General features: G+C 41.5%; 1 protein-coding gene and 1 long non-coding RNA gene across 5 annotated transcripts in view; one reads left to right on the forward strand and one right to left on the reverse strand.

The window, feature by feature from the left end:
* The window catches only part of TEAD1 (TEA domain transcription factor 1), a 99,800-nt gene extending 91,001 nt beyond the window's left edge, over positions 1 to 8,799 (reverse strand). Inside the window, exons 1-2 of one of the 3 annotated variants that reach the window (XM_075188458.1) lie at positions 8,488 to 8,799; positions 7,922 to 8,039 (exon numbers count right to left, since the gene is read on the reverse strand). The gene's annotated coding sequence lies outside the window, so the exon portion shown is untranslated. The remainder of the gene's footprint in view (positions 1 to 7,921; positions 8,040 to 8,487) is intronic. The other 2 variants (XM_075188460.1, XM_075188459.1) reach the window with 2 other exon arrangements.
* The window catches only part of LOC142104023 (uncharacterized), a 34,673-nt gene continuing 20,274 nt past the window's right edge, over positions 8,784 to 23,182 (forward strand). For both annotated transcript variants that reach the window (XR_012679491.1, XR_012679492.1), the window contains exon 1: positions 8,784 to 8,931. This is a non-coding gene — a long non-coding RNA (uncharacterized LOC142104023). The remainder of the gene's footprint in view (positions 8,932 to 23,182) is intronic.

Here is a 23,182-nt window from a genome sequence, read left to right on the forward strand (position 1 = left end):
AATATTAGATAGTCTGTAGGTGTCCCACTATTGACAGAGCCATCTAAAATATTCACACCTAGGTATTATAAGGCCATCCTTTATCCAATGCTACAAGAGTATCTGGCCATTACCAGGCCCCAAGCAAAAATAATAAAATGCAGAGGCGTGTTTACCGACAGCGCCTATCACATGCTGCACTGTGATGCCTTGTATGCTTTTGAATGGCTGACAGTGGTTGAAGCTTCAAGGTGAGGCAGTATATTCAGAAACACATCAGCCTTGCGTGAGATAACTGCACGGTTTATTGTAGATTGGCAAAATAAAATGCTGGCAGCATTTATCAGGTGAAATATAATAAAGTCTTTATACTCACTTATAGCACACTTGTAGCGTGTGCCTTCAGTAAAAAAAACTGGTCAAACACAATTAAAATTGCCAGCGGTGCTGTTAACCAGGTAGCAAAATAAATAAATAAATATTCTAGCAGCAGGCATATTGTTAATGGAGAAATTTTTCTTATTTTATCCTCCCCCTCCCATACCTCCCCAAGCAAAGGGTAATTAAAGTTATGCCACAGGCAAACTATTAGGGGCCAAGCAAGTCTTATCAGACATCAAGTTCTGTGATTCTCTTAGCTTCCAGTGTGGGGTCTTGCAGTCCCATGAATTTCTATGTGAGCTCCACAGGCCAGAAGTTATTTCCTGAACAAATGGACCATAATTACCACACACAAAGCAACTGTGTTGTGTTCTAGTCAACAAATACATAACTAAACAGGCTTCACGGGCAGATACATTGCAGTCCCCACATGTTGTACAACACTACATAAATACAGTACATAATTAGCCACTGTGGAGACATAGCAATGAATAAGTGGACCTGTCATTAAAGCTAGGTAAACATTGAAGAATTTTCCGACCGACGTGTTATCTGAAACAATTGTACCTACAACTGAAGGTCCGATCAGTCTGACGATTCATCCAGTTATCACATGTTCCCCTTTAAAAAAAAAAAAACCCCTTACACTGAATACATTCGACAGTTCAACAAACACATCTTTACTTGGCATTGTGTGCAAACGTTGAGTAGAGGTTTGCATTTTTTCTTCAATCTGGGTAAGCATTTCTGCAGGTTTGACCACTACAGCCCAAGAATCAAAACACATATAATCCCCGATTTCAACCAGTAATAAAAGCTTCCATCCTAAACAGATCTGCTTTATTTAAAATGTTTTTATTTTATTACTGTACAACAATTTGCTTTGACTAGATTGCTGTATCTCATGCCACTGTCATAGTGGCATAGCTATCATTCCAGGGTAAAAACCTTAAGCACATTCTTTTTTCATTCGCTTAAATATTCAATGTAATTTATTTCATAATGAAGTTGATGAAACCACATGTAGCTAACTGCACATCAGTGACCTCTATCCATACATGCAGGAATGGTAAAGCGGCTATTTTAGGACAACAAACACTATTTGCTGGCTAGGAGCTCAGTATAGGGCTGTATATGAAGTAAATGACATTCTGAGGAGTTTAAAATACTTTACACTGCCCATCTTTTTGATATGTAAACATGTAAAGATCATACATGAAATCAAGCAGGCCCGACCAACCTGTGGCTCTCTGGGTGTTGTGAAACTACAAGTCCCTGCATGCCCTACCAGCTGTCTATCTACTGGCAAAGCATGCTGGAGCTTGTAGTTTCACAACAAGCCGCAGAGCCACAGGTTGGCCAGGCCTGAAATAGAGAATACACAGCTGGTCAGTGCAAGATGGAAATGGAATAATACAATGCCTTTCTAAACACTACAACATGATGCTAGCATGTGTCCAGACACTGCAAAGCAATAAAATTGTCGAGAGGCCGCACATACTGACAGAAACACAAGTACAGAGCTCCCTCTTTATAACTCCGTTCAGAAATGGTGTTACCATATAGAGTGTGACATAATAAAATTACATTTTAATGCACTTTGTCCAGTAATTATACCTGGGGGTAAGGGAGTGTGGCACAAAGTGGCAGCTCTGTTATTTATCATGTTTAAAGCCGTTATTAGTGGAAACAGCCACCTTACAAAGTACAGTAATAGAAAATTCTGATCTTCGTATGCAACTGATCTTCCTTATATATTACACTACTACCCTTTCTCTATTAGCAAACCACAATAGAGATTCAGCACCATATTCATCATATACTGGGAACGTATTATTTTATAATGTACAGAAGGGTTAAAATCATTAAGCAGATGTTGGAAATGCAAGAGAGATGGAGGCGTTCCTCTAACTTTATATAATATACAGTATACGCTGTTCAGTGGGACACTGAAGGGAGAGAAGCATAGGGTCAGAAGGCAGTAAAATGAAAAGCCCCCAGGAGACAGACCTGAATGAGACATGGAATTCTTGTAAAACAGATGTCACAGTTATGGAAACTAGTGGGAGCCTATGCCCAGAAATGGTAAACAATTTAATACAAACACAAGAAAAGAAGATTTCACACTCGTGGGAAGCAGGGGTAGGTAGAGGAGGGGGTGGAACGCAAAAAAAGGTTTTTTGTTTGTTTGTTTTTTTTCAAATCACAAATCGGACACTGAAAATTAGTTCATTTTGAGTCTGATCATTCTGAAATTGTATCAGGAAACCTATGGGGGATGTGACCAGGGAACACACATTGTTGGGAATGTTAAATTACATTTATTCCTTGATAACTCTGTGACTAGGGGCAGGCGTTGAGATATACTAATTCAAGAAGTATTTGAAATAAAATGGGAGACAGTGCGCACAAAGTATCAGATAGAATTGTGTATACAAAAAAAAAACATTTAAACCGGTAGTATATGTAGTACACAATTAACTTAACAACAGTAGTGTGTATTTGAATTGCATTATAAAACCCAAGGCTATTTGGATGTGTTATAGTTATTAATATAACACACACACACACACACACACAAGACACTGATAGTAGCAGTCTTGTGCAACACATGAATACAGATAAAACCTGTTGTCATAATCATCAGGTTACTGATGTAGGAGTGACAGAGAGTGGGTTCAGCCACTCCCATCAAGTTCAATGCAGAGAGACTGTGGCACCAAAGCATTCGGCAGCATTACGCCAAGCTTGCATGGTTACAATATCCCAGTATTTTAAGAGACAATCGTTTGCTAAATCAATTATTAAAATAAAATGTAAGACAGCTCTCTCTTAGTTATCTTGTTAATACAAGGCACCAAGGATACCAGGTAATAAAAAGCAGAGATAGCTAGCTGAGATAACTTCAATATTGTTTACTAAATATGTCCTCTGTTAGCACACTACAATAATATTTAATATAAAAAATAAACACAACTGGATTTCCCCACACCCTTCAGTGAACAAAATATTGCCAATTAAGTAGTAAACAAACTACTGGAATTCCAGAATGAAAACTGCAGAAGAAAAAAAAAAAACCCCATACTTGAACCTGAGGCAGAATACACTGGACTCTGTGGCTGGTTACACAACAATGCACCCATCAGAAAGCTCATAATTAGCCGATAACTTATCAGCAGCATATACAGAGCATATGGTCACACAGCTTCAGAAGCCTGTTGCTAGCCTAACAATAGAGTACCGGATCAGTCCACCAAGAGCTCTGTTTGACAAACTGTCGGCAGCATTTTTTCAGAGCACTGGGGCACTGGCAAGCCCTTTTCTATTTGCATTTTCTTTCTTTTACAGGTGAAGAAAGAGAAACCAGATGTCTGCTCAGAATTGAGTCGTCTGCTATGGCAGATTTAACTCGTTGCAGGGCAGAGGGTGGAGGTGATCTCTGCGTTTACATGGCCCTATAAGCCACCTCAAATGTTTGCCTTCTTCCTCCCTGGACCCAGCTCAGTCATGCAATGCAGCAGTACTCTGCTATGCCAAGAATGCCTTTGGCAGTCGAACAGTTAATAAAAAGTGACAAAACATGCCTTAAAGTCAAAAGAACACACTAGAACGAGTACCCACTTTAGGTGTGCCTGGGAACTGGGCTTTGAACACACCGTCACCAGAGGCCAGGAGGGGTTACAACGAGTTTTTAAGGCCTTTTGAGACAAGTTTGCCAAATGCAACGCTTCCAAATACAGTGCACAATTACAGCGATTGTCTTGGGAGACAGAATGTTTGAGTCACAATGTTAACAAGGGGCTGGCAGAAAACCCTCTGTTATCTAGTGTATGGGGGATTTAGCAGTTCAAGTTCTGCCTGTTACTCTCCCTTCAGTGAAACAAGGCAGCTTTCGTAACATCTACCATCCAGACATACATGGAAATCCACCCACGAGATTAACTACTTTAAGGAGAAAGATCAGTCGTATTATTTCACTTCCACAGCAAAACAATTATGACACTTGGTAACTTTACATGTGTCAGTCATGTCGAAAGACGCCATGAGCATTGTGACACATTCTGCAATGAGATAGGTTGATGCACCGAGCACAGGCATGAACGGGTTAATGGTTTTAGTCCTCCTGTTCATTCTATACAATGAGCTGAGCGAGCCTGCCTGGGGGGGGGGGGGTGCTTGCCTCACAACACCTGCCCTTTTTTTTTTTTTTTTTTTTTTTTTTTTTACTTTTATTCCTGTTACCTCTCGGTGCCAACACAAGTTATTTTATGCTATCTCCCCCCCGAGAAATTAGTAAAGCGATCTATGGAAAAAAAAAAAAAAAAGTCATATATACAGTAGCACTATTTCCATAACACAATTGCTTAAGTGAAGAACTGAAAGGGGGAAAAAAAAAAATAGATCTGAATGAGATAAGGGGTGGGTGAATGAATTGACAATATGTTACAGAAGTAGACAGTTCCACGTTAATTACACTGCGTTGTGCCGCACAGTCTTGGAACTGACAATACGGAAATGACAGCATTATTTCAGCAATTACAGTTTGAATCATTAATAAACAAGAGCTCTCCCAATTTAGTTCGAAAGTAGGTCTGAACGACAGCCAAAGAGCAAGCACAAACCATCAACTCTCAGCATAAATACAAGGCATTTTTTTTTTTTTTTTTTTTTTTTTAAAGCCCTTGTCACATGCATAGGCATACATTTACTATTTAATGAAGAACTCAATATTGAGACACAATGCTTTTGTTTTTAGGGCTCTTTACAGTCATTGCCATCCTATCTGTAATGTGACAGTGCAAACATCAGCTGTTGGTGTGCTGCATAATTGTGGGCATTTGCAATGACATTTGAGGGAGTGCTGAGATTTCATAGTAAGATCACAATTTGTTGACTGTGATAATACAAAAACAAATAGGTCCTTTAGATAAAGACCTAAAAGGCACGTAGACCTGCATTTGGTACCCATTAAATATCTTCAGCCTGTATTCAGGGAGTTAATTTTTTTTTCTCCCAAGGAAATAAAAAAAAAAAAAAAAAAAAAAAAGAAAGAGAGACAAAAACTGAGACTTTACATTTAATCAGCTACCCCTCATCCTAAGCACTATGCAGCCCTCCTTTTCCCCCCTCATATTAAAATAGTACACTCAAAGCTTGTTCAGTGCTTTCAGACATTCCATTCAGACCCTGACAATAGATGTAACCAGTAAAATAATTGGCATTTTTCAAAAGTCAAAAACAGTCAAAGAAGAAAACTACATCTGCCAGGCAAAGAATGGGGGGGGGGTGGATAAAACTGCAAAGCTGGCAAGATTTTTGTACCTCAAGGTCAAATAAATAAAAATATAGAATTACAGCACCGAACTGTAAATCAGTCCTTGAAGTTCGGACTTGAAAGATTGAAACCGTTCAAAAAAATCATTATTGCAACTGGTTGTTTTACTACATTCCTCGGACATTGATAGAAAGCCCATGGGCAGTCTAAAACCCTAATCACAATCATATTAGAAAACGGCTTAAAAATTAGATATATAAGACACTGATTAATGCAAAAAAAAAAAAAAAAAGCAAATAGCTATTAAAGTTAGACAAAACTAAGATAGTCATAGAAAGAGGAGCCAAGGCGCTCTCTCTCTCCCAAAAAGAGCACACACACTAAAGGTATGTAAATTCAATTTCATGAGGCCTCAAATACCCCAAATATAATTTCACCAACTACATAAACTCTATCAATGGTCCTCAAAAATATTATGATTTTATTTGCATGGCAAAAGAGACGCTTTTTTATTTTTTTTCCTTCAATAAATTAAAACAGTTCTCATTTTCAATAATTAGTCCCACCTATTTAATGTGCAAGTCATATTACATACTTCACTAGATATTGTACAACATTGGTGTAAAGCTATGCTGAAAGACATTTATTGCAGAGAGGTGTATGTGAAACAACAGCACATTGCAATATTTTTGGGAATAGTCTGCTAGTCCACAGCTTTAAGCATATCTGTGGCAAGGACATTGAGATGTATTCATTTGAGAACTTGTCACACAAAAAAACAAAACACTAAATCAGAAAAGAAAATAGATGTAAACAAATAAAAACAAAAATAACAAAATCTAGTCATATAGGTAGTAGGATAGATGACAGCATAAAAATATGACACCAGAGAGTGCAGTAATTCTCATTTGTAGGATTATAAAACAAGATGCAATACAAGGATATAAACAGAAATCTAAATACACAATTTACCAGACAAATAAACTATTTGTCTGTGTTAATATAGTAACTTACTGTACAGCTTCAAAGTATTTCTTTTGTTTTATTTTATAGAGGGTTACCCAACCCCTCAGGCGATGTGCTCGTGGGATTTACTGCACATTATTTCATCATTAAAATAGCTTCCAGTCTCTTGCAGGAAATGCATGCAACAGACAATCTAAATAAAAGTGCTCTATCCTTAAATACATTCCACGCAGCCATTATTAATGGCATCTAGTGGAACAAACACGTTCCTAAAAGATCACATAGGCTGCAGCATTTAACAGAAAAGGTACAATGTAGTATTTACAGAAGCTGCACAGTATTCAGGAGGAGTGAGCCAAGTTTCTGGAGTTACCACCCCTTTCCTTTCAATTTTTAAAATTACATGCGCTCCGCATTTAACAAGTAAGAACATGTGGAAAGCAGTCAGCTGCAAACCCCCCCCCCCCCCTTCTGACAATTTTAGCACCCACCTGCAGGAGCCAGAAGCTCTTAGCATGCCCCAATCTAGAAATTGAATTACCCTCTTGTCAGATCTCAAAACTCCCAAACTGCAGCAGAAAGCATTTAACCATTTCCTAATTATTAAGCAGAAAACTAACCTAATATGGCACAGACTTGCTAAATCTACAATAATTTTATTGTAGATTGCAATCCAATTTTTTCATAAGAGATGTATTTTTAATTCTTTTAAATTAACAGGACAGGAACTGATTTCATTTTTTAGCACTAAATATTTGTGGCAAATTAATTTAAGCAATTATGAACTACTATTTAAATGTCAACAGCTTCTATAAAAACAGTCTACCGCTGTCAGACAAGTGACACCTGGGAATTTCATATATACAGTCCTGGAATTGCATAAGAGTCTCGGAATACTATCACTAACGGGTATAAAAATTCAATCCATGTTACCGTAGGCAAAATCTACAAGACATCATAATAATTAAGGTGTCAGGGACACTCAATGGGGTTACAAAGTGACCTGGCAAAATACTGTTTTGGAATGGTTTGTTCACAGGAGCTTGCAATCTAAAGCGATGGCATAAAAATGTGTTGCAGCGCCATCACTCGCTCCAGTGTTTCTCTCTCTGGGACTGTCATCTCTCCTTTCTTTCTTTTTTTAACTAGGAGCGTGTTTAAGTGGGTACATGACTGCAGAATATGTTTGCACTTCACAAATAAAAGGACAGATGATCACACACACATATCACCAAGGCAGCAGCAGCCTGCGCACCTCTAGGACACAGGCAGCGCCGGGGAGCAACAGATGGGAAGAGGTGTTTCTTTTTTTTTTCCTACCAGAAGGGAAGTTTGCTGGGAGGAATCCTGTCGGATTTGCTTAGGAGGTTTCTCCGCGCTCTGGGATTCCGCTGACTCCAGGCACTTTCCCACTTCAACTTGGAGGAGAGGAGCAGCCCTGGAGAGGGGGGGAAAAGAAAACATCTTTGACTTTGCATGTCTCCCCATGCACATTACCCAGACTGGGGGGGGGGGGGGGGGAATTGTCTGCGAGAGGGGGGGCTGGTTTCCCTTTCCCAGGCAGATCAGGCTGTTGCTAAGTTCTTCCTTCTTCTGGAAAAATGTGAAAAATGTTCATTTTTTTTTTTTTTTTTTTGGTTCATGTCAGAGCTGCTGAGTGAGTCAGGCAGTCTGCTGCTCTTCAGATCACTTCTCAACTACTTCCAAAGCCTCTCCCCCATTGTCTGTCACTGTCTGCAACCCACTGGAGGGGGGGACCCCAAAACTGCAGTGAGCCCCCCACAACTTCATGGCCTGTACCCCAACATTACAGAGCCCCACAACTCTCTGGCCTGTACCCCCCCTGGACACAGGACACCCCCCCCCCTCTCAGACACACAACTTACCCGGGCCGGCTGAGGACACCCCACAAAGCTGAGCAGGCAGCAAGTTGTCCCACTCTGCCTATTGTCTGCCGAGCTGCTGCTGGTGGCGGGGGGCGCCCGGGGAGGAGAGGGGGGGGGGCAGGGCCGGCCGCACGGTGAGGGGAGAGCGGGACTCGGCGCGAGCGATGCGAGGAATGCTCGGAATGAGGACAGGAATGAAATGAACGTCAGGACCGAACCAGCGGAGGAGGCGTGGCCCGGGTGACGTCATGCTCCTCCCTCCCGCCGCCCCGGGAGGAGGGGGGGCCGCGCCCTGACGTCACGGGGGAAGTCCGAGCTGGGCGGGGCCAGAGCCGGCCTCCTCCTCCTCCTCTCCCTCTCCCTCCCTCAAGTCTCTCGCGCTGCCCTGGGGTCACGTGGGGTGCGAATGAGCGGGAGCTGTCAGAGGGGCGCGAGCTGTCCCTGGTGAGTTATATATAATACACCGTGTGGAGAGCGGGATGGCGGCTGCTGCCCGTCACCTCTGTCGCTGTGTTACATGACATGTGTATATAATACCTCTGTGGAAAGAGATTCTGCAGCAGCTTCTCTCACATGACTGGTCGTTATTACCACACACGGTTGTGGATGGCGGCTGTCTGTCACCTCTCACTGTGTTATATGACAGACATGTATATAATACCTCAGTGTGAAGAGGTTCTGCAGCAGCTTCTCTCACATGATTGGTCATTATTACCACACATTGTGGATGGTGGCTCCCACTGTTATATAGACATATATTGCTGTATTAAGGTGTTGGCTGTATCCCTTATCCCAGCACCTGCCATATTGTCACACTTGCAGTACTCTGGTCCTGTACTCTAGGTGAGGAACCCCCGCCATACATGTGGTTACTTTCCATATTGATGTTCCTGAAAGTCCTTTCATGTTCCATAAATGTAACATTTTGCCATTATCGTTTATATAGCGCCACCGTGTTAAGTAGTGGTGTATAGTAAGTGTTGTTAATTAATTATTCATGTCGGTCTCTGTCCCATTGGAGCTTACAGTCTAAATTCCCTACCACATGGACACATACGCTAGGGTCTATTTCTCTGTCAGCAGCCAATTGTGTTATTTTGTACCAAATTAGCCATAATAGCGCCCAAAGTTACAGCACATCTTCGTGACGGACTACAAACTGACTATAAATTTGATATTTTAAGAAAGAAAATTATACTTGATTTAGTCAAATTTGACAGAAACGTCATAGTTGGATTCTTAAATCCTATGCAAAACTTATAATGGCATCAATAAAACCACAGTCATGGCCAAGAGTTTTGAGAATAACACAAATAAGTGATAACTAAGTGGCTCAGGGATCAAGACACCAAAATGTTGGGTCCATGGCCAGTAAACTCCCCAGGCCTTAATCCCATTGAGAACTTGTGGTCAATCCTCATGAGGCGGGTGAACAAACAAAAACCCACAAATTCTGACAAACTCCAAGCATTGATTAGACAATGGGCGGCCATCAGTCAGTATGTGGCCCAGAAGTTGATTGACAGCATGCCAGGGCGAATTGCAGAGGTCTTCTAAAAGAAGGGTCAACACTGCAAATATTGACTGTTTGCATAAACTTAATGTCATTGTTAATAAAAGCCTTTGACACTTATGAAATGTTTGTAATTGTACTTCAGTATACCATAGACCATTGGTTCCCAAAAATTTTCAGTTTGCGGCACCCTTAGAGTCTCCATAATTGTTTAAAGGCACCGCTCCAAAATAATTACCGAGCAGTCCCGTTTTATAAGTAGTTGGGTCAAAATAACGTAATAAGTTTTTAGGTCAGGACAGAAATACTTAGTTATATTTTTATATATTTTTCTCAATTATATTTCTGTCAATAATTTACAGCTAATATTAAGAGGAATAAGATCAAACAAAATAAAACAACAATATGTAACAAAAACATCACACTGTGGCACTTAATCCTAACACTCTGTGCCCCTTCATCCTCACTCTGCCCCCTCCTTCATTCTTTTGCCCCTCCATTGCTGTTTCCCATCACCATTTCCCCTCCAATTCTTTACTTACCATACTTGGCCTTCTTTCTTCTATTTCTTCTGTCTTCTTACAAATCCGGCAGCGCCCGGCACCCAGCATCCTCCTTTCTCCTGTTGCTTCTTACTGAATTTGTCGGACGTGATGACGTCACGCCCGACATTCAGTGAGACTCAAGGAGTGAAGAGGATGCTGGGTTCCGGGCGCCGCCGGATTGGTAAGTTTTTTGTTTGTTCCCTGGACACAGCACCCCTGTGACAGCGCCGCGGCGCACACTCTGGGAACCGCTGCCACAGACACATCCAACAAAAAGGTCTCAAAACTTTTGGCCATGACTGTACATAAATGCAACATTTTTATCCTAAGCAAAAAATAAAATGACACTGAAAATGAAAGAATGTACTTGTAGGATTAAAAAGACTGTACACATGGCAATTTCCATTATTTACGTTAAAATGTTGTATCGCGACAGCACGCCTGCTTGGAATTAATATATTAAGGAAAGCACCATGCTTCCCATGCGTTAACGCACTTTGCCAGTACAATGGATTGTTGTCAGGCGGTTCTCTCAGTGCCGGGGACGGGACGAATGATGTACTTCTGCCAAGCACATGCTGCGTTGCCGTGGCTAGGCAACGAGACGCCAAGAAGCGCTCAGCTGGTTTCTGCCCACCAATGAGAGGGAAGTTGTCCCTATTTTAGGAAGTCTCTGGCACCATTAGGGTGCCAGAGTATCAAGGTCAGTGGTCCTTCTGCTCCAGCGTCTCACTATGCTTCCCAGTACCCTGATTCGTTTCCTGGCTCCTGTCTCGGCTTGTCCTGACTTTCCCTGTGGATCTTCCCTTGGCATTATCACTCCCTTGGTATTGACTTTGGACCGCCTGACTACGTTTGTGCCTGTTCCTTTTGTACTTCGCTCCCAGCCCGACTTCGGATTGTCTCACTACGCCTCTGCCTAACCCCTTGTACTACTACCAGCAGCCTGTTCTCGGATTGGTTGTCTACGCCACTTCACTGGTAGATAACCTGGAGGGCCACGACCTGCGTACACCTGCAGCAAACTCCAAACTTCCTTGCGGGGGTCCCTGGTGAAGACCAGGGTTATGTTTAGACTCCACGACTCCTGGTTAGCAGTGCTAATATCAGTAAGTAGCCTCAGTTACTCTGTTTCATGACAATTGTATTGTTATAAGCACAACAAATAAAAAATTTATGACAAATATACACACATTTTAGCAATATTTATTCTGTATTACATTCAGTACAGAATTATCTCTTCCGTTATAGAGCACATAGGGGGAAATTCAATTTGTCGCAAGGTGACGCAATGGAACATTTCATGGAGACACATCGCGGTAGAGTTTTTACTCAACTCTTTACCTCATGTTCCGTAGAGATGCAAGGAGAAAATGAGTGTAGATTCTGTACCATAGTAACCAACAATGTGCGCAGCCGCACCTCACGGCTAATTGAATTCCCCACATAGGGTTTATATTGACCAACATGTTTTACCAATCATGTGCCATGGAGCCAAATTAAATTGCTTTCAGCACTCTACCTGAACCAGGTATTTATTTATTTAACTACAATTATATTTATATTCGTTTTTTATTCTTGATTATTTTTTTTATTTTTTTGCTTACTTGTTTTTTGTTTATTTGTTTTTTTATTTTACTGTAATATTTATTTTCATTTAATTTTGTTTACACATCCACATTTTCTCCATAATAGTCTGTTTCTATTTTTATTTATTCACTTTTTCAGTAACATTTAATAAATATATAGCTTTCCTCTTTCACCGTAGGATCACGGACAGGGGTGGGCTGGCAAAGTTTAGCCCGGGGGCCAAGATTCGACTCAGCAGCCTATTAGTAACATTTTAAAGGAAAAAAAAATGCAGGTGGCCGGTGATCCAGCCCATGGTAGCCACTGCCCCAGGGGGCAGATGCCTACTTGCCCAGCCTGCCCCCTATTCACGGACAGTCCGAGCTGTATTTATTAATACCGTGTGCTATGTACATTCAGAGAGGTATTTGTGCAAAAGACCTGATTTTTCCCAAGCATTCCGAGCTATATACATCTACACCTGTTCACCAATGCTATTTACAGCAAAATACTCGATACAAAATAGCTGTAGACACTTTTATTTTAATAAAGAGCTAAAGACAGATTCACCCGGTACTTTGCATACCACCAACGACCAAAAAAGGTGATGGCCAGACGGCAGAGAGCAGGAGATCGCCTGCATGCCGGGTGTACTGTATTTAACGTCTACGTCTTGTTGCGATAAGGCTCACAGAATTGTGGATGTCCCTGACATTGAAGGCTATTGTAAGCTTGTGAGTACCTCTCTGTCTGTATGTATTACCCAGTATTGTTTTATTACTGTTTGTTCCCAATTGTAAAGCGCTACGGAATTTTCTGGCGCTATTTAAATAAATGTTGGTGTTCATCATCTTGACCATATGTTATTGTAAAGAAAAACAATGGTTTTTCACCAATAGGGGCAAAAAAAAAATAGAAGAAAATGTAAAAAATTAAAACCAAAATGTAAACATGCAGAGAATTGATTATATATGTTCTTTAGTCCGACCCACATAAATAGATTATAATAAAGTAGACATTTATTAAAAATCGGAATATATTTTGTTGGTTTTCGTTAATTGTGTACACGTCGCTAAGGGAATTGTCACGGAAAAATGTTTTATTTTTTGATCTTTGCCTGCTTGATCTTGTGATCATTATAAATCACAAAATACGTATTCAACTTTGATAACAAAAGAAACAAAACATATCTGTCCCAATACAAATAATTTAAAATTCACTCGGATGGGGAACAAAATATATTTCCAATGAAAGGGACGCAACACTAACTAGGGAATATCTGGGTCTTTAGTGAGCAGTTCAAGTGAAACCTTTGGCACTAAAAGGTTTATACAGCGAGGGAGCACAAATGGAGATTTAAATGGGGATTATTAATCCCTGTGCCTGACCGAGGATTTCCAACACTGACTCAACCCATCCACTAAAAAAACAGAGTCTGTGCAGTAGTAGATAGTGCAGGTAAATAAGACAGGTTAGCCTAATCCTCAATCCTGATGACACCTGCACTGTACCAGTGGCGACAGAGGTTTGTTTAAAGTCTAGTATTAACCGTTGTAATGAGAAGCTGAGGTTTAACGCAACATTTTTGCTAGTGCCACTGTCACAAAAATCTTAATGAAATGGAGCAAAAAAAAAACAGCCCATCAGTCTACAAGGCTTAGTGCTTGATAAGATGGCATATCAGCCTCATGCCAACCATTTAAAACCATGTATTAATTTATAATCAAATAAAAGTAGCATCCTTTCTGAACTTTCATTGTACTCATGCTTGTGCGTACATTGCAGTTTGGTTCTGTGGGTCTACGTAAGCACTTTTCCTTGAAATACGCTTGGATTTGAATATGGGCGGAAGTTGCGTCCAAGTTGCATTTGGACATGAAGCCCACTGTGACCAGTTTGCAAGTATTTCAATATACGTCTCTCGGCAAGGCTTAAACCTACAGCTGAGAAGTCTGTTTTGACGCTTAAGTCTAATACATTAATACACCAACCAGGGGTTGGGGGTAATCTGGTCCTAGCCACATCCTTAGTTTATAAAAAGAAAAAAAAGCACACATTAATGTGTGCACAATAAATTAAAAAGCTATATATAAGATGTGACACTGTACAGAAAAGGCAGTTCTGATGTTCCTTTACTATCATGAGTCATTTAAGACATAAATAAAATGTAGTAATTCATTAAGAGGGAGGTCTATATATGATATTTGGCAGTACTTTAAATTGGTGTTTTTAATTTAGTCGACATGTACAATTCTGTAACTGACCACAAGTCACAAAATGTTGCACAGACGAACATCAAAAACCTGAATACATGCACGCTCCACAGCAGGGTTTCTCAGTTTTTCTCTAACATGTACCCCCAGTGCTGCTAAATGTTTACCAATGCTCCCTAAAATGTGTTACTCCCTAACCTGAGTATTTTTATACAGAGTCACTTATGCATTAAAAAGTTTTAAAAGGACCCCTTCTGATTAGTTTGGTATTTTATAATTCACTAATACATGTTATTTTAAGCTATGTTTAACATAACTACCCCATGAATCAGAGTTTCCCCTTGTGATACATGAACTGAGAACCTGTGGTCTAAATTATGCGAAAATAAGTATATTTGCATATAAAGAAAATGTACTATGTGCTTCAGATTTTTTTCTCAATATTAATTGACTATGATAAACTCCAAGATGGGAATGCATATAAGAGTAAGTTCAGTTTATGTACACAATGTATCACAGCTGTTATATAAAAAATAAACTGTTCCATTCTTTTGTGCTGAGAACTTTGTCCAGTTATTTAACAGGTTAAAAATTCCTTGAAATCAGACACCGCCAGCTTCCTAATCCCTTCCATCACTAGGATTAAACTAAGCTGATTGAAACGGCTCCACGTTCAAATTTGGAGGTGATATTTTAGAATCCTGTTGTAAATTCAGCATAATTACAAGCGACAAGTTCTCACTACTGTTACATCACAATGGTTTTCAGACCCATAGCAAGGTCGCGTTTTGAAAAGAATTCTTACATTACTAGCAAACAAATCAGAGACACTAAGCCAGTTTTATGGTTCACATGTGCTCAAGCATGTCTCTCTTGTTTTTTGTTTTTTTTTTATTAAGAAAGGGATTAAATTCTACTTCTATGAGCTGTCAATTGTTTCGTTAATGGACAAAAAAAAAAAAATCAAAGAAAACCACCAGTCAATGCTATAATTATTTATTATAACGCTACCACCCCTTAATTTAGCAAAACCATTTGTGAGGCACTGAAAGTAATATATTTTATGTTACACACATATTTTATACCATATAGACACAATCATTTTAAACATGGACTTATTTGGTTTATAATTTTGTAATAGAGATGGAAATTTACATATGGGCATCACAGTGGCTCAGTGGTCAGCACTTATGCCTTACAGCACTGGGGTCATGAGTTCAATTCCCGACCATGGCCTTATCTGTGTGGAGTTTGTATGTTCTCCCCGTGTTTGCGTGGGTTTCCTCCGGGTGCTCCTGTTTCCTCCCACACTACATTCTTCGTACCAGTGGAACACCCCACAGAGCAATGTATGTATAGTTGCCTACTCTCCCGGGAGAGCAGGACAACATCCCAGGTCCAGCTCATCTCGTTTGAGAAGTTAGTGGGGGCGGGGCTAAACGCATCATCCTGGCCTGCCCCCACCCACCGATAGGCTGAAATGGGCAAAAATTGATGGGGTGTGGCCTAAAGGCGATATTCACATGACCACGCCCCCAAGATGGAGCCTCCCTCTCGGAAAGCTGGCTGCAAAAGTTGTTAAGTGTGAACGTATGTATTCCTCCGGAAAAGCTCATGGATTAGTTATGTTTCTCCAACCTTGTAGCTTGTAGCTCACATAAAGATTCAATCGATGAGTGACACTAGGACTTCTAACCGGACCTTACACCATATCAATAGACAATTGATCGCTTTTGATGGTGGTTGCAGTGAACCACCTGAACCTGAAGCAATGTCTCTCTACTTCCTAATAGGTCCTAGTGTCTTTCTTCTCAGGTCAGGTTCTTACCAGGTAGATTAGAACTTGAAGAGAAAATATACATATTCCAGCGGACAGAGGGCTTTTAAGAATCAGTGCTATGTCCAAAAGTACTCAATTAATAGTAGTAGTTGGAGCTCAGCGGATGAGGGCTATCGCGATAACAATGACCTGATTTGAATCCCAGTTTGTTATCCGTGGACCAGTAAATCAGGAAACTTTAGGCCACTTTTTTGCAGGCCCCCCCCCCCCTTTACTGACTACATCTATTGTATTGTGTTGCATACATTTTGAATGATGTTTGCTCTGCGACAATCTAGTTATAACCCATTAGATTTTCTGCAAGCATTGCATGCATGGAATAGGAAGAGAACAGACATCAGGCTTGGTTGTAGATTAAAGAGAAAGCTGAGGGTACAAGTGAGCTCTTGATGGCTGCGAACGCATGATAGCTTAAATTTGTACCTTGATGATCTAAATAGAGGATCTTTAGCCCTCACCCGTTGGATCTCAGTACGCAGATCTCATCACCAGACGTATCTTCAGATCCGCTCCTTGTTGAATACGGACGTGCATTTGACAGATGTACGTGCGTTTAAAAAAAATAAAATGCACATTACGGTAATTTTCCGTTTGTTAATTAGACCCATTCTCTTTAAAATACATACATTGACCCTAAACGCAGCTATGCCTTCACACAATCAGACAATTTGCTAGTTACTGTGTTGATTTTTTTTTTTTTTATTATTAAGCAATAGCTGATCTCATGCTCGGGGAGACGTACTTCCTTTTGTGGTTTCCTGACCACTGCAATTTGTGGTCCTAATAGGAAAAAAATGGGGAAGTGATCTTTATTTTGTTTTTTAACCAGTTTATTGTTTAACTTTATATATAAGTAAAGATAAAGTAAATTATAACACAAATCTCAGTAATTTACCCCATTTAGATAATCTTTTTAATGAGTTCCTTAAAGGCGAACCTTTTCCAGCTCAAGTATTAGAAGAAAAAATTACCTTAATCTATAAAGCAGACATATTCTTGAACTAACTATAGGCCCATTTCACTGCGGATCCATGATATAACGCTCTTTGCAAAACAATAAGGTGGTAGGTTGAATCAAGTCGGACCAGATCTTATACATAACAACCAAGTGGGTTTTGTCCCGGGTCAGCAGGCAAGGGGCAGCACTTGCAGAATAAATTATTTAGTATATGAATTAATAAAAGTTATCTCATGTCTTCTTATTTCCCTGGTTGCCGGTATGCACTGGTGCACATGTGCATCCTGGCACTTGTAGTACTACAAGAGCACGTACTCTATGTTGTGAGTACTGCCCTGCTACCCACTGGTCAGGAGTGCCACTTAATACATTACGGTTTTAATTAATTCTTTTTGATTTCAATAAAAATATAGAAAAAAATGTACATGGTCTCCTATATAACTCCCCGGCACTTGGAGGCAATGTCATCCATTCTACTCTGGCATTCTGTACTGGTGTGAAAAACGCTTCATAAAGAATGAGTATTGGCATAAGGAGCCAACCTCTCAAATGTTGTTCACCCTCCAATGGCTCTCTCTTACTTTACTCCCACCCTAAAGACTTCTATAGGCAAGTCTTTACCGGTTATCAGAGCTTGCGTAAAGTATTATTATTATTAATTTTTATTTATAGGGCGCCACTAAGTGTCCGTAGCGCCATACAGGGACAAACGATAACAATACGAGGGGAGACGGCACGGTACAGTAAACAATAAGCACAGTAGCTCAGTAAGCTCGAAGCACAGCTAAAAAAAGGGGGGAGGGGAGAGGGAAGATCAGTATACGACTGAGCCCAAGAAAGAGGGAGGGCGCAGATGACGGAGACCCCCAGAGGGGTGAGGAGAGAGCGAGAGGGGTCGGAGGGCAGAGGGTCCTCGAGGAGGAGGGCTAGGTAGCTGGAGAGCACAGTTAGAAGTGGTGGAAACAGGAGGAGAGATGGCCCTGCTCAAGGGAGCGTACAATCTAAGGGGAGGGGTAGACAGACCGAGAGACACATGGGTGAGAACGGGGAGAGGCAAAAGATAAGGTAGGAAGTTAAGTGGGAGACTGAAAGGCTTTAAAAAAAAGGTGGGTTTTTAAAGCCTGTTTAAAACTGGACAGATTAGGGGATGTTCTGATGGAGGGAGGGAGCTTGTTCCAGTGGAGGGGGCAGTGCGGGAGAAGTCTTGGATACGCGCGTGAGAGGAGGTAATCAGAGGGGAGAGAGGCGACGGTCATTGGCAGATCGGAGAGGGCGGGATGGAGCGTGAATGGAGAGGAGGTTGGGGATGTATGGAGCAGTGGAGTTGGCGAGGGCCTTGTATGTGAGTGTGAGGAGCTTGAACAGGATTCTGTAGGGGAAGGGGAGCCAGTGAAGGGCTTGGTAGAGGGGGGAGACAGAAGAGGAGCGTCGAGAAAGGAAGATAAGCCTTTAAAGTACACTTATGTGTACTTTAAAGTACACATACTTGGCACCTCTATACTCAAGAGAACAAGCCAATTAAATGTTGGGCTAAATATATGGGGGTGCACGAAACTGTGTCAAAATTGTGTTCTCATGTGAAATTCAGTTTGGTTATTAAGGTATGAAATATCCTTAGTTATGATCAGTTATTTAACGTACAAATTAATTTTCCAGGATGATAAAACAGATTTGCTAGCCAGGACATGGACTTTCTTTCTTTGTTTTTTATTAGCGAGATTGTAAGCAGAAGCAGAGGAGTCGCTGTCACGTATTGTGGCAGTTGTTTGCAGCCACTAAGAAGTTTACAGTGAAGATGGAACCTAACACAAGCTGCTGACATGGAACAGCTTGACACATTTCTTATCTGGAGACCACTTCAGCCAAATAACATAATAAGAAAAGCATGGGAACTCAACTGCGGAGCAAATCCTCATCCTCATTGTCTGTTCCAAAAACTTAGAGAGAAATTCTGTGTATTTCTTGGCATATACAATTAACCCTGGGCTGGCTGATTCATAATAAACATTCAGAACGTTCAGAACTTGCCTAGCTCTCATATGATGTGTGATAAAATGCCATCAGGGGTATTTGTGTGTGTGTGTGTGTAGATAGTACTTATAATGGGGCAAATAGGGGAAATCGCCTCGGGCCCTAAGCTTTTTGGGGCTCCAGGTGTGTGGGCGAGCTTTCAGGCTGGTGCCCGTGACATCACTTATTTCATTTAAACCCACTCAGTGCACTGTCTGGTGCTTTAGCAACTGGTTGTGTTGGTGATTGTTCTGTGCGAGCATTGTTCTGTCTGACCTACTGTTACTGACCCAACTTGTTCTTGACCCTTCTTGTTTATTTATATATTAATAGCATAAGTATCACTTTTATGAGTGATTTATTTCTATGATGCCGTTATCAGAGCACATCAAATACCAAATTAAAGTTCTTGGCTGTTGATTTTCCAAAAAAACATTGGTGTTGTAATCGGTTGCATTGTTTCTAAGTTATTTTGCAGAACATCCTTCCACCATTTCCAGCAATGCATTACCTTTGTCCTCTGGAAAATGTAACAGTTGACAATACAACATGTACAGGTGCTGGTTGCTCTGGAAACTGTGACAATTAGTGAACTATCCCTGTGGACCTCCCGGGTTACCTGGAACATGTGACCTGCTGGGTGGTCTGGAAACTGTAACAGTTATTTGTAGTCCTGTTGGGTGACCTGGAACATGTGTCTTGCTGGGTGGTCTGGAAGCTGTGACAGTTATTTGCAGCCCTGCTGGGTGACCTGGAACAAGTGACCTGCTGGGTGGTCTGGAAACTGTTATTTGCATCTTGTGGGAACCTCAATCATGGACAGCTGTGTTATTTCATTATTCACTTATCCTCTTTAACAACAGACATGCCAAGAGGCCACCCTCTTGGAACCCTAACAGGTCGCCCTTAATGGAGAGTATAAAGAAATTGGCTGCTAACAAATTGACCCGCTAATGCCAGAGTTTGGTCCCTGGAGGCCATAGCAGCCTTTCTCACATTAAAGAAGGCCTTCTCCTCTGCCCCAGTTCTCGCTCAACCGTTCTTTTTGGAAGTTGATGCATCATCTATTGGTATTGGAGCAGTTCTGTTTCAAAAATCCTCTTCAGGCATTTACACTCCTTGTGGATTCTTCTCCATATGGTTTCTTCCCAGCGAAACGAACTATGAGATTGGTGACAAAGCGCTTCTGGCTGTCAAATCCGCACTTGAGGAATGGCGTAATTTACTGGATGGCGCTCTTCATCCAGTTACCGTGTTTACAGACCATAGAAACCTTGTATTCATCCAGGAGGCTCGCTGTCTTAACCCTCGACAGGCTCGTTGGGCATCCTTCTTTGCACGGTTCAATATGATCCTTACATTTTGTCCAGGCGCCAAGAACAGGCGTTCAGATGCATTATCACGGTCTTTTGATGATTCTGATCGCTTGAACCCGTTGGAACCTCAACCCATCATTGATTCCTCCAGTATAGTAGCACCCACCTGAGCTGAGGATTGTACTCCTCTCCATGGTCGATCCTTTGAGGATAGAAGGGATGGTGATACAGCTCTCACTATAATTGTGGAATGTAGATACTGCAGCCTCGTGGGACCGGAGGGGAAAAGGGGAAGGGGTAGGTTAAAGGGTAGCTCAACCCTTGGTTACAGTAATAATAATTATTGCTAGTCCCTGGGCGCATAAACAATAGTACCATGTAAAATAGACAGTTTATTTGATAATAGAGTTGCAACTCTCATATAAAGCTGTACATGGACACACATAAAGAAGTGGTGCAAAAACCTTAATGTGGTATGTCAATAACAGCACATTGTATAACAAGCATATATAGCAAGTATAGGTGGGCAATAAAAAGAGAAATTTGCATAAATGATGTTTAGTAAACCAGCTGGTAGCCGATCGGGCTAATCGTAAGTTCAACAAGTGCTGGGGTTCCCAGCCCACAAGTCCATCACGCACCTTTAAATAATTGCAAACAATGTCCAACTGTGGATTTCAAAAATCCATTCCTCCTCGGTGAGGATATGAAACAGATGGGATAATGCAGACAGTGGAATATCCACAAATAGGTGATGGTTCAGTCCTGAAACAAATCCTGGTTCAAGAGTGGCAATAAATGGCAGATAAGTCCATCGGGTGAGCCCAATTGTGGAGACTGGTTAAAGGACTTACCCTTAGTGAAGCGGAATACAGTTCACATAGTTGTGGTTAATCCATAACCTGAAACTTCGAGGAGGTCCATTTACGGCTCAGGGCCTTACATTGGGCACATTCTTCACGCATTGCTGGTCACGCCGGTATAAAGAAAACCACAGCATTACTCTGTCGCTGGTTCTGGTGGCCCACAGTTCATTCAGACATTCGTAAATTTGTTGTGACTTGCACTATCTGTGCCCAACATAAGTCTTCAAGAAGAGCTCCTGCAGTGTTACTTCACCCATTACCCATTCCCACCTCCCCTTGGGAGAGCATTGCTATGGATTTTATCACAGATCTATAGCACCATCTAGGTCATCATCGATAGGTTTTCAAAAATGGCCCATTTTGTTCCATTATGTGGATTGCCCTCTGCTAGTCGTCTAGCTGACATCTTCATTAAAGAAATTTTCAGGATCCATGGTTGTCCTAAAGAAATCATCTCTGATTGTGGGGTTCAGTTTACTTCTTGTTTCTGGAGAGGTTTTTGTAAGAACCTCGGTACAGATCTAAAGATCTCATCCGGGTACCACCCTCAAATTAATGGCCAGACCGAGCGAATAAATCAAGACCTGGAGACCTTACTTTGGTGTTTTGGTCTCAACTTCTTCCTTGGGCCGAATTTTCCCACAACCAGCATGTCCATGAATCAGCGGAGGCTGTGTCTTCAGCCTCCGCTGTTCCTGCTGAAGACTCTCTCCTTCGGGAGTTCTCGCTTATTTGGTCTAGGACTAAAGCATCATTACTAAAAACCACTCAATGTCATAAGACCTTTGCGGATCGCTGCCAGAGACCTATGCCCCTTCTTTCTGTAGGAGACCAAGTCTGGTTTTCCACCAGGAATTTGAGACTCAAAGTTCCGTCTATGAAACTAGCTACCAGGTTTATTGGACCCTACACCATTTCACAGGTTTTTAACCCTATTGCTACAAACTAAAATGACCTCCCTCTCTCAAATGCCATAACACCTTCCATGTTTCTTTCTTTGCAACCCCTGGTGCTCAATGAGTTCTTTCTGCCTCCTTCTCGACCTACACCCGTTCAGTTTTCTTCTGGTGTAGAATATGAGAGCAGTAGGATCCTGGATTCTCGCATTTTGCATGGTCGTTAACAGTTCCTGGTTCACTGGAAGGGGTTCGGTCCTGAGGAGAGGTCCTGGGTGGACAGACAAGACTTACACGCTCCTCGTTTTCTCAAAGAATTTCGTAAACAACTGGATGAAAAGGGAGGAGGGTATACTGTCAGGCACCATCCTGCTGCTCCTTCAGGATGGACGCCTGTCCGTGCCTCCGTCACATCTGGTTGCCAGGCAACCAGACGCAATACTTCCCGTCGGACCACTGGTCGAGTCTCCGCCGGCGGCCGATGACATCACCGCCGCCTCTTTCCTTATTAGTCACCAGTACTACTTAAGCCAACAAAAAACTACATGCCAGTGCCAGAGTATTAGGTCTTTTCCTACTCCAGCGTCCCAGTGCATTTTGGCTTTGTCTGACTACTCTCCTGCTCTCTAGTGTCCTGATTGACCCGGCTTGCTTGACTACTCGATTTGGATTTCCCCTGTGTATTATCTCTCCTGGAAGTTACCGATTTGGCTTGTTTGAACTTTCTTCTGGATTCTCCCTTGTGTACCTCGTTGCCAGCATGTTACCTGACCGGCTTACCTGACTACTCTCATTCTGTACCTCGCTATACGACTCAGTGAAGGACCGAGATCTGTGTGTCTCCTGCAGAAAAGCCCATACTTCCTTGCGGGGGTTCCACGTTCGATTCCACACCTTCCACTTGAGTTACGCCAACATTAGCAGGTATCCCAAGCACAAGTTGTGACAGTGAGTTTTAGGAAATTTAGA

This window comes from Mixophyes fleayi, chromosome 10, assembly GCF_038048845.1.
Source record: "Mixophyes fleayi isolate aMixFle1 chromosome 10, aMixFle1.hap1, whole genome shotgun sequence".
Lineage (NCBI taxonomy): Eukaryota > Metazoa > Chordata > Amphibia > Anura > Limnodynastidae > Mixophyes > Mixophyes fleayi.